Genomic DNA, 12119 nt, shown 5'->3' with positions numbered 1-12119 from the left:
TGCAGTCTGCGGGGGGAGGGAAGGGCCTGTGACGAAGGCCGACGGAGTGCCTGTCCCCACTCTGCCTCGAATTTCCTCTGTAGCTTGGGCTGATGATTCTGGAGTCCCTTTCAGCTCCGTGATTCACTGCATTCTAAGTAAGGATAGCTAGAGCGTAGAGGCTCTTCAGATGTGCCTCCATTCATCCAACAAACTTTGCATGAGCATGTACTATATGCCAAGGACCACGCTGGCCTTCCAGTCCTGGAGCGCTCATGGCCTACTGGAGTTAGCAGAGAGGAGCTTCCCGCTGGGATTAAGGCAGCACTGGGCACACCACTGGCCCAGGAACACAGACATCTGCTGGCTCCCCCTGTGCAGCCGGCAGCCAAGCCTTTGCACTCCTTCTTCCCATGGCCAGCAGATCCTCCCTTTTTAGGGTCGGAAAGAAACTGCAGATACTCTCCCTAAATCAGTCAGGCAGTGTGATTGATAGAGGAACGGGTCTCAGTTGCAGCAGGCCATCAGTTTTCAGCAGTCCATGAAGAGAATAAGAATAAAAGAATCAGCAATCGCTGATTATCACACTCAGGAATTAAACATGATTAGAAGGACTGGTGACACTGGCTGGTTTTGGCATCCAGCACCCATTCCCCCTTCCTTTAGTAACACCACCCTAGTGCTCGTCCCCATATTCTGATGATAGCGGAAGCACTTACTGCCCCAGACTACCCTCCCCAGGAAGCGAAAGGTGAGCACATGACCTGAGCCAGCCAATCAGACTCTTCGCCGGTCTCTGACTTGCGGAGTCGCACAGGTGGAAAGCACGGTGGGAGCTGTTTGGGTCCACGGATCTTTGGGGCCTGTGGAGTCAGTCCAGATGCTTAGAGATTTCAGGGCCCTCCCGGCTTCTGTCCTTGACTTCATTCTCCGGGTTGATCATCAGTTCTAGGAGTAACCTGATGACTGACAATAAATTCCTTGCCGGTTCGGTTTCCATTGCTGGTAGAGAACCTGATGAAAAGACTGGACTGCGAGGGCTTGGAGGAGTTTCTTTCGTTCTCAGTTCTTCGCCTGAAACGACTGCTGTGTCTTATGCTAGATACCGTAGCAGAAATCTGGAAAACGGAATTTTTCTTTATTTGTGACATTACTGATGGTTACTTCTGGAATTTCTGCCTCCTCATAAACTGGCAGAAACTTAGAAATGTTACATATCTTAAAGAGCTTAATTGCAATGAATACCTGGATGAATTATTATTTCGAACTTAATACAATAAACTACGTACTGCTTTAGTTCCTGCACTTCTTCATGTGGCCCTTCCCTCTAAGATAACATTTCTGGGAATTTGGAAGCTGTGAGGGAAGAAAAGTGTTTTCCAAATCCCCACGTTCCCTTAAAATGGAATTTGTGGGGAAAATATTCAAATACAAGAGTTGTAAAAAAAACTCCACAACTCTTGATTTTCTTGATTAGTTTTAAAAGTTTACACTCTATTATTTATTTTTAATTGTATATTTTTAAAAATTACAAATGCAATATATGTTTACTGTAAATTCCAAACAATGCAAAAAAAAAAAAAAAAGAAGAAATACCCTTCTTTCCCCTCACTCCCCAGGGGTAATCACCATTAAAAGTTTGGTGTTAAAGGTTGTTAGCTGCAGTCCAGTCAATTCCAACTCATGGTGACGGTGTGTTGCAGAGTAGAACTGCACTCCATAGGGTTTTCATGGCTGTGACCTTACAGAAGCAGATTGTTGGGTATTTCTCCCAAGCCTCTGGGTGGGTTCTAACCGCCAACCTTTTGGTTAGTAGCCAAGCACTTAACCGTTTGCGCCACCCAGGGACTCTGGGGATGTACCATCATGTATACATCAGTCCCCTGTCAATGGACATTTGGTAGTTTCCAGTTTTTTGCAGTTATAAATAATGCTGCAATGAATATTTTTACACAAAAATCTTTGGGCCCATGTGCACTCTAAGGATGGATTCCTAGAGTGCATTTGCTGGCTCAAGTGGATGTACATTTTCAAATTCTGATCAAGTCTGTAAAATTGCTCTCCAAGAGTTGTTAACTGCCCTTGAGTCGGCTCCCGACTTATGACGACCCCATGTGTTACAAAGTAGAATTGCTCTGTAGGGTTTTCTTGGCTGTAATCTTCATGGAAGCAGTTTGCCGGTACCAATTTGCTCTTCCACCTGCCTCCCCCCTCCCCATATGGCGGAGGGAATGGTCTGTGCTTTCTGTTTTTGTTTCCATTTCCTGGATCACTAGTGAGAGTGAGCAGGAATGGACTATTTATAACTAAGTTTACTCACAAAATTATGTTGAGATACAAAAAGAAGAGAAATTTCTCTCCAAAAGGACTTCATAACCTAGTTGAAAGGAAAGTATTTCATATTGGCAACTAATTCAAGTATTTTTTAATGCCATATGACCCAACACTGTGCAGTTCAATAAAATATCTATGTATGCAGCTTGAGACCTTTGTACAGGACATGACTGAGGTCGTGATTTTGGAAGATTAGTCTGGCACCAGTTGGTGGGTAGATAGAAATGTTCAACAAACACAGTCACGAAAGCTGAGAAGAAAATTACTGTTTATTGAGCTTTCAGGATGTGCAGTCCCTGTGCCAGGAGCTTTACATCCTTCAGCTCGTTTAATTCCCACAATCCTGTGATGCAGGTGAAATCATCCTATTTTATGGATGAGGAAAATGAGGTTCAATTGGTTAAATAGCATGCCAAAGTTCACTCAGCTACTGAACTGCTGACCTGGGATGTGAACTCAAAGCCTAGACTGTTAACTGCAACATCATGTTGCTTCACTGTGGAAGAAAATTGAAGAAAGACTTTAAAAAAAAATTGTATGTAGAGCCTAGTGCCATCCTGAAGTCCCTAGGTGGTGCACATGGTTAATGTACTGGGCTGCTAACACAGAGGTTGGAGGTTCGAGTCCACCCAGAGACACCTCAGAAGAAAGGCCTGGTGATCTACTTTGAAAAAATCAGCCATTGAAAACCCGATGAAGCACAGCTCTACTCTGATACACATGGGGTTGCCATGAGTCCATAGTCAACATGCTGCTAATTGGTTTTGGTTTTAGTGCCATTTTGGGTGCAAGGGGCTAGGAGGTGGAGAGAGTCAGGCTGAACTCCCAGGTTTCCAGCTGCCTGTCCACAGCAGTCAGCCCTCGAAGGGGAGCTGGCCAGTCAGGAGTGGGGCCTGCATATGGGCCCAGTGGGGCAGCCACAACCATGGGCTCTGGGACGGTGCCAGGTTGATGGTCAAAGCCACCTAGAAGACAGTATCTCAACAGGAGTGGTGGGCAAGTGTGAGGAGACAGGGGGCTGGGGCTTGGCGTTCCCACAGCTGGATTCCGGGAGAAGAAAAGGAGCCAGTGAAGGAGACACTGATGCTAGATGCTTGGTGACAGTGAGGGTGTTGTGACAAAGCTGGTACTATTAGAGATCAAGGTCAAATGGGCGCACTTCTCTCCCATTTGAGGAGCTCAAGCTATTTTACCTTCGATGCCCCTGTTTCTGACCAAGCTTAGTGGCTGGCTTCTGGTCCCTGATAACCCAGAGCCGGTGCCCAACCGGCCTAGCACCCTCGTGTATTGCTCCCCACCCTCCCCAGTAAAATCAGCTGGGACCCAGAAAGGGGAGCTCAGTCCAGCTGTGGTCAGGTCCTCCCTGGCCTGAATCCGCCACTGGGAGACCGAGGCAAAGGGCAGGCCGGGAACTCTGGCTTCTGCGGGGCCAGGGCCGGGAGATGGGGGAGGTTTCGACTGAGCAGGGCAGGCAGCCCTTCCTCTCCCTCCCCTCAGTAAAGGAAGGCAGAGAAAAACGTGTTTTTATAAATAGCTCCAGCCCCAGCTGATTTGTAAATTCAGTGGGTGTGTGTGTGTGTGTGTGTGTGTCAATGACATCACCCTGCTTTCCATGGCAACTCCCGACGATATCAAAATTGCCAGGCAACGTTGGAACAGCTCGGCGCCCAGAACGAGCAGGTCGCTGCCCAAGGATTTGATTGAGAAATCAGAAGTGAGCGGGGTTCGCGGTGGAGGAGGGGCGTGCCGGCCGGCAGCCGAGCCCCGGAAGCCGAGCCCGGGCTGGGCAGCCTTGGCGCGGCGCTCGCGGCCACGCTTCCCTTTATGAGCGCCGCGGTGGCAGGCAGCAGGGTGGGGGAAGGCACCTTCGCTCTGTTCCTGATGTGCTGGGAGCCGGGAGAAGCCATCCAGGTGACTAAGCTGCCCCACCGCACTGAGTCAGCCTCTCGCCCCGAGCTTTTCCTCCTTCGCTTTTGCATTTGATTATTTTGGGATCTGGGAACTTGGAGCTGTACCTGAGTTCCCGCCCCTTCTTGCTCTTCCCTTCCTAACGTGGGCTCCGAGGAAGATGGGACTTGCCGGGAGTGGACCGTCACCCCCTAAGGATATGGAAGACGCTGTGGGGACCAGAGATGCCCAGGGAAAGATGCCCGCTGGCAGAGTGCAATAGCAGCTATGGTGTCTCAGGCAGCCTGTGTGTCTGCTGGAGAGTCGCAGAAGGGGAGCCTTGTCCACCCACCTGGAGTCCTCCTGGGCTGGCTTTGAACTCACTTCCCACAGGGATGCTTTTGGAAATGAGTGGCATCTAGGATCACAGTGGCATTGAGAGAGCAAGGCTGGATCGGCTTAGGCTGCCCTGGGCAGGTAGGTGGCCCTGTGCTGGGTGTGCACACACGTGTGAGAGAGAGGGTGTGTGTGAGCGTGTGTAAGAGTGAGTGTGTGAGTGTGTGTGTGTGAAGGTATGAGTGTGTGATTCTGCGTGTGTGTGTGTGCATGTGTTTGTGTGAGCCTCTGTGTGTATGTGTGTGTGTGTGTGTGAGTATGTGTGAGCATGTTATTCCCCTGCTGTGGACAGCAGATGGGTCCAGTGAAGAGCTGGGGTGGGGACATGGCAGCGGGTCAGCCCTGAGAGATGCCAGGCAGCCCAGGCCTGAGATGGGCGCCTAGGACCGCGGACATGGAGCACATGGCCTTGGACAGGGTGAGGCCCACTCTGAGTCCACAGGAGGGAGACACAGCCAGGTGCCAAGACAGGGAGTGGTCCTCTAGAGTGGAGGCCTGTGGGTCAGTCCATGAGGGGCCAGACCGCACATCAGCCGCCCCTGTTCTTCACAGCTTCCTACCAAGGAATTCTGCCACTCTCCCATGCGGTGTCAGCCAGCACCTAACTGTCCTCTGCTGAGCTCACAGGGCGCATGCTGGAAGAAGGGGTGCTGGCCAGAGTACGGCTTCCCCATGCTCAGGACTCAGGGCTGCTGCTCGGCTAGGGCTCTGGCCAGACCCTCAAGCCTCAGACCCCACAGGGCATGCCCCCGTGTGTGTCAGGCAGAGAGGCATGGTCCCCAGCCTCCCCCATGCAGCTGGCAGCCTCGCGGGCACACCGGTGAGTAAGCTGCCTGAGGGAGGGAGGCTGTGTGCCCACAGAGGCAGGACGACACCAACCAGGAACCTTCAGGAGAAATGTTTGGGAGAGAAAAGCACTGAGGTTTTCTTTTTCTTCCCCCCCCCCCCCTTTTTTTTTCTCTTTCGCCTGAAGGGAGTGCCGCTTCCTGATCTAGAGACAAGCACCAGCCTGCCACGGAAGACTGTGAGGCCCAGCTGCCCAGAAGAGCCACGGAGGTAGGGTCCCACCGTCCCCTGAGACTGCCTGCCCCCACCTAGGGACAGGAGAGGCAAACTCCACATTCCCCTCTCTGCTGTGAGTTCCTGGGCTAAGGAGCCCCAGGCCCCACCTGACCTGCCACTCCGTTTCCAGATGGATTTTGAAACAGCCCGGGCAGAGCTGCCCTTTGCCTCCCTGGCTATGGGAAGAAATCCTTGTTTCTGATGTTCCTGGGCTTACCTCCCCCTCCTGCTGGGCCAAGCTAGTGCCACCAGGATGCCCCTGCAGGAAGCCCCTCTCACCCCACCACCTCCGGGACACTCCCTTGGTGTATCCATCCCACAGATATTTATGGAGCATCCACTGTGTCCCAGGCTCCGAGTCACACCCTTGACCTGGCGCAGACTGACTCTGCAACAGTATCAGGTGGGGCTCAGAGGCTGCCGGGCTGCCCCGCATTCTTTCCTCACAAGCCTCAGGCTCCCCACCCCTGCTACACGGCTGATGGCGCAGGTCCGCTCCCAGGGACAGCAGGCCAGGTGAGCTGGGTGCCACCAAGGAGCAAGGCTGATTCAGCATGGCCTCTGGCTATTCTTTCACTGGCAGCACACTGCGAGCCCAGAGGTGCCTGCGTTTCTGCTTGGGGTCTTTCCTTAAACTAGTCCCAGTGAGAACCGGGCTCCAGGAGTAGAGGACATGCCCAGGGAAGCTCATCTCTCTGGGAACGAGGCCTTTGGGCCAAGTGAGGCATCCCTCCTGCAAGTAATCTTCCCTGGCAGTTGTCAGAAGTGGCAAACCTGGCACCCTAGTGACAACGGTGCCCAGGCGGGAGAGGGTTGCACTAAGGAGCAGGCCCTTCTGGAAACATGTGCTTTGGGTTGCAAGCTCCATACACCTGACCACAGCAGCAAGGTCAGAGTGTGGGGACTCCATGGGCCTTCCAGGACCTCCAAGGACAGGCTGATGCTCTGCGAGCTCTCTGCGACCTGCCAGGCACAGGGGAAGGTCATGCAGGGCCAGGTTATCCAATAAGCAAGGAAAGCACGGGTTTACTTGTGCTTACTAACTAATCTGTAGTGAACAATTTCACATTTTTTCACCACATCAAAGATTCTGCTTCAAGGTATGGCTGGCATCTGTCTCTGTCCCAACTGCACAGCACCTTCATACAGAATCAAAGCCTTTTTCACATTTACAAGCCCTAACAGGACAGGTGACTCAGTAAGCAAGGTAAGCATGGGCTTACTTGTGCTTACTTACTAATCTGTAGTGAACAATTTCACATGGGTTTCACTTTGATGTGCTGTGGTGAAACTCAAGTGAAATTGTTCACTACAGATCAGTAAGCACAACTAAGCCCATGCTTACCTTGCTTATTGCCCATGCTTACCTTGCTTATTGGATAATCCTCCCCTGGGAAGGTGCAGGCTGATCCAGGGGCTCCAAGTCCAAGGAAAATCCACATTGTACACAGTTCCTGAGGATGACAAGGAATGCCCCCTGTCCTGGGACAGGAGACCAGAGTCAGAATGAACACATATATGTCTCCTGATCAAATTAATTCCCACACTTGAATCCAGGATGAAGAAAATAACTCAGCTGTGTGGGTATTTCCTGTGTCCTCTCAAAAGGTGACTCCAAGCCTGGGAGTCCTCCATGTACGCAGGGCTGAACAGCAGCAGGTGCCCATCTGAGGGCCAGAGTGGCAGAGGCTGCGGAGTGTGGCAGCTGGCTGGGACAGGAGGGAACAGAGAGCAGAGGGCTCACCCGCTGGGCTCTGGCAGTGGTGAAGACCACGCTAGAGCATGGGGGGAGGAGACACAAAGGCTGCCTGAGGTTTTAAGAAGGGTCAGGAAGGCCCAGAGAGAGCTCAGCTCTGGACTCCTGGCTTTCTTATACACCCTCTCCTCGTGGGAGAGCCTCTCTGCACAGTGAATGGCAGGGCCAGGCAGGGAAGAGGCTGAGATGCTGGAAGACTGTATTGCTTACCCAGAAGGCCTGTCCTTGTGCAGAAAGCAGGAAGAACTCATGGAAAGCTGTCCTGTGGAGAGAGCAGAGAGCCTTAAGGATGCACCCCCCATCGTGAGTCAAAAAGCCCAGGATTCAGGAGGAGACCCTAGGATTTGGGCACTAAGAAGATGTTAACAACCCTCATTAATGGGCCTTTTACATCCTGCCCGTATGGCGGCTTTGGGAAGGGAGCTCATTTATGTGTATCTGGCTTGGTGGAAGGAAGTGAGCTAGCTGGTCTCCTGCCAACAGGTTGGCGTAGAGCTTGGAAAATAGAAGCTTCTGAGGCAAAAAGAGCTCTCAACTTCCTGAAGCTGAGGCAGGCCCTCCGGCCCAGGGTGGACAGTCTGACTGGTCTTGGGAAGCTGCCCCCTTCTGAGGAGACTCCCTTCATCCCCATCAGAGCTCAGCCCTAAGGGCCCGTTATGGGCTAAGGTGAGAAGTAATGGGTGACATAAAGCCAGTCTTGTCTTTTCTTGGTGAAATGTGGGATCACAGCAGTCCTTGGAGATGACATTGGCCACCTTGTGCTGGCTCACTCCCTCTAGGGCAGGGGACATGGACTGCCTGGCTATTAAGTACAAGGCACAGGTGGAAGGAATGGGGGTGGGGGAAAGTGCTGATAAATGAACAGGACACAGCCCTGGCCCTGGGGAGGCTTATAGCCCTTTAGCAAGCAATGGAAAGGAGAGCTGAGCACGGGGCGAACCTGCCAGAAGCAAGCTGAGCTGCAAAGCCATGATCAGCAACAGGTGGCTTCATCCTCTTTGCCCACTCTGGGCCCGGAACTCATGGCTGAAATTGTCAGCCATGACCCATCCAGTCCAGATGATATATAAACAAATACCAGGAGGTGGCACTAAACAGGTGACTTTATAAAGATGCACAAAAAGATGCGTTGAGAATGAAAAACAAAGAAGCAGCTTATCTCTTTAGCTTCAGTCAGAAGACAAGTGCGCAGGGAGCCGTGTAAGTGCAGGCAGATGCGGGAGGTGGAGTGGTTAATAACGAGGAGTCAGCAGGGTAAGTGCCAGGCCCAGCACTGCCTCCTCCAGGCTGGGTGACCTGGGATAAGTTACTTCATTTTGGGGGTCTCAATTCCCTCTCCTGTCCAGGAGAGATAAGTATAGTACCTACCAAGTAGGGTTGCTGAGAGGGTTAAATAAGGCATTATATGAACATTCTTAGCCAAATGACTGCCACATAAGTGCTCAGTAAAAGATAGCTGTTATCATTGTGATGACTAATAGTGTTAGAAGAGTGAAGCGCCAGCAGGGCAAGACCGTACCTGGCTTCAGGGAATCAGAAAAGGCTTCACGGAGGAGGTGGCTTTGGAAGAACCCTCCCCTGAAAAGAAGCTAAAGCTGTCAGATTGCTGTTAGATACATGCCCTCAAAGCTGGGAAGAAATGCAATTCCAGACCCATTTTTTCCTAAATAGCAAACTGTTTGTCATTGAGATTCTGTAAGGAATCACTTGGCCTATTAAGAGTTCCAGAAACCCTGATGACATAGTGGTTAAGTTCTATGGCTGCTAACAAGAGGTCGGCAGTTCGAATCCACGAGGCGCTCCTTGGAAACTCTATGGAGCAGTTCTACTCTGTCCTATAGGGTCGCTATGAGTCGGAATCAACTCGACAGCAGTGTTTTTTTGTTTTTATTATTAAGAGTTCCCTTCTTCTTCTGGGGCCTAGAGTTTGAGGTCTTGAGGTGGGCTGCATATACTGGTGGAATCAAGAGGCCAGGTTCTGGCGCTTATCCCGCTCCTCTTAGGCCTAGAATCTATCCATCTGGTGGCCCCAATTCTTTGGGGAACCATGTACTAGTGACCCGCAATCTGAAGCACTGACTTGCAGATGCTGCGTACAGAGGGGCCAGATTAGAGACTGCAGCAGGCTCCTTGACCACCGTGGCAAGTGATTTGGAAATGCTAAGAACCATAAGGTTTAGCCTCAGAGACTTCTTGCTTTTCCTACCAAAAAGTTACCTGTTCCATGAAATCAGGAAAGGTAATCCAGGTCCTATACATCTGAAAGAATAAGACAAATCCAGAGCATGACAGGCTTTCATATGCTGGGGGATCAGATGGGAAAAACAGGTTCCCTCCTAATTAGATAAGAGTCTATATCAGCCCCTGCAAAGGGACATCCGTGAGGGACAGCATTTTCTATAGAACCTAATTATGTCATATCAGGTAGGTATAAAAAAAAAAAAAAAAAAAAAGAGCCCAAGTATTTACAGATGGACAATAATGACAATTTTTGTACAGCTGTGGGCTTTCTGTGGCAACCTTCCCCTCCACCCCGAATTGCTGCCTCAGTCATCTCGATGCTCAGGTGACAATCTGCTCTGCTCTGGTTTGCCAGCAGTCTCAATGCAGTCAGGCCTCTGGACCTCTGCCTAAAACGCTGGAGGAAGGCCTGTGTTGTTCTTGCCTCCCAGGCTGCGCGGAACCTGGAAAGGGACTCTCTGGGTGCTCAGAGAAGCATTCTGGTCTCTGATTCCAGTGCAGCAGGGGACCCAGTCCACTCTCCCTAGGGCAAATAGCAAAGAATCAGTTGCTTTGCTGCCTGCCTGCCCCTCCTCTGCCTCCTAAAGGCTGCAGCAGCTGCAGGGTTAAAACCAGGAGGACGGGTTCTGTGGTTCAGCTTCCTGGCCTGGAGCGTCTCCAGCCTCCATTTTCTTTCTTCTAGCTTCAAATTAGGCTTCATATGGAACTGTGCAGGAGGCACCCAGGGTGGAGGGAGCTAGGCGACCAGCTATGCTTCTGCCTGCCTGGATGTCCAGAGCACAGCCCCAGGCCAGCAGGGAGAAGCTCAGAGGAGGGAAGGACCCCCCAGAGGGGAGCTGCCCGCCTTGGATTGCTCCAGCATAGTCTAGCCAAAGGGAGTCGTCTAAGAATGCTCAATCCAATCCTATAATTTATAGAGGGAAACAGAGGCCAGAGAAGGAAAGTGTGTCCTGGAATCACACAGCTAACTGGTGAAGAAGCCAGTTGCAGACTTGGGGGAGGTCCCCTGACTCCCAGTCCAGTGCTCTTTTGCCACCCAGGCTGCCTTTCTATCAATTGGCAGCAGCATCAAAGGGCAGGAGACACTGGATTGTTGGTGGCTTGAGAGAGACCACGTGGCCCAACATGATCTGACAGGGAGGCCTAGACAGTCCTGTCGCTCCGGCCCTGACAGGGACCTTGGTTCTGCCATCCCACTCTGTATCCTGCTCAACACCGTGCACCAGCCCCAAAACCCGTTGCCATTGAGTCAATTCCAACTCATAACTCACAGCGACCCAGCACATGCATATTACTCAATGGTCCCCAGGGCCCGACTTTGCCCACTGCACCCAGGCCACACCTGGGGGAGCAGTCTACTCTCTGATGACTAGATCCAGCTAATTTGTAAATGGATTGACTGGAGTTCTACTTGTCCCAGGTAGCATTTTACATTTTAACCATAAGGCAGCTGATATCTTAAGGCAAAGAAGAGCGTAATGGTGAGAGTATCTTTACCTCAAGTGAACTTTTCCTCAGGCGATCTTCTCACTGGTATATACTTTGGGCCCCAGGCAGGAATCTAAATGTTCAATGGCAGCCAGAAGAGGCCAGATTCCAAAAGCAGGGGCCTGTCACCTATCGCCAGTCCTGAGCTGGACAAGAAGACTTTGATATCCCATTATTGGGTCTTGCTGAAGATATGTATGGGCTCTGGAAAGGAGAGAAAGGTGGAGGTCTCAGGCCCTGGAGAGGGATGGAGCCAGATGTGTGGGCAAAAATGCAAGGCCAGGTGTGAACAAGAGTGCAGAGCTGCTGTACAAGAGGGGAAGTCCCTATCGGAGGAGGAGCTGCCTCTAGAGCATTCTCTCATCCCAGCAGAAGGGACCAACCTGGTGAGGATAGGCAGTGTGCTCCAGAACTCTCCCATCTGCCTAAGTGTCCCAGCAGGCCAGCCACCCCTGGGGCAGTCAAGGGGCCCTGCCAGGTGTGGGCCAGAGACCAGGTGAAAGAAAGACCCCGAGAGGGAGTGGCAGTAGCTGCTTGGGCCCCTTCCAGAGCCTCTAAGCATAACACAGGCCAGCCAAGTGGCAGGTACAGGTTACACATCCTAACACTGACCCACGGCAGACCTAGAAGACAGGGCTCTGCACCTCTAGGGTCAGCTGATCAGTGCTCCCAGAAGGCCATACAGCCCAGAGCTTATGAACTTCATGCATTTAGAGCTAAGGTGTCCTACCCAGAAGGTTGTGGATGGGGCTTGGGCAGCCAACGTCATGCTTCCTGGGGCTCTTTCCTTCCCTGGGGCTCTGGCCTGAGCCCCTCCTGCTTGGGCACGGCCCTTCCACTCCCCCCACACTCACTTGTCCTTCTGAAAGTCAGGCACTGGTCTCCTGAACAGGGGCGCCTGAGATCTGGGGCAACAGCTGGAGGCTCTGAAGAGAGGGGAAAGGACGATGAAAGGCTTCCATTTAAGGTAGCTTTT

General features: G+C 51.8%; 1 protein-coding gene and 1 long non-coding RNA gene across 5 annotated transcripts in view; one reads left to right on the top strand and one right to left on the bottom strand.

The window, feature by feature from the left end:
• Positions 1 to 383: 383 nt before the first annotated feature.
• On the bottom strand, positions 384 to 7678 carry LOC126084187 (uncharacterized). The gene is made up of 3 exons (XR_007518971.1): positions 7625 to 7678; positions 7026 to 7367; positions 384 to 1097 (listed from the first exon to the last, which is right to left on the bottom strand). It is a non-coding gene; the product is annotated as an uncharacterized LOC126084187 (long non-coding RNA).
• Positions 3981 to 12119, top strand: part of PAK6 (p21 (RAC1) activated kinase 6) — a 40790-nt gene continuing 32651 nt past the window's right edge. For 3 of the 4 annotated variants that reach the window (XM_049898497.1, XM_049898499.1, XM_049898501.1), the window contains exons 1-2: positions 3981 to 4677; positions 5570 to 5652. The gene's annotated coding sequence lies outside the window, so the exon portion shown is untranslated. Of the gene's footprint in view, positions 4678 to 5569; positions 5653 to 7897; positions 8081 to 12119 lie in introns of all 4 variants that reach the window. The other variant, XM_049898502.1, reaches the window with a different exon arrangement.

Source organism: Elephas maximus, chromosome 10, assembly GCF_024166365.1.
Source record: "Elephas maximus indicus isolate mEleMax1 chromosome 10, mEleMax1 primary haplotype, whole genome shotgun sequence".
NCBI classification, from domain to species: Eukaryota; Metazoa; Chordata; class Mammalia; order Proboscidea; family Elephantidae; genus Elephas; species Elephas maximus.
Note: the sequence above shows the minus strand (reverse complement) of the source record. Positions and strands in the feature narration are given on the sequence as shown.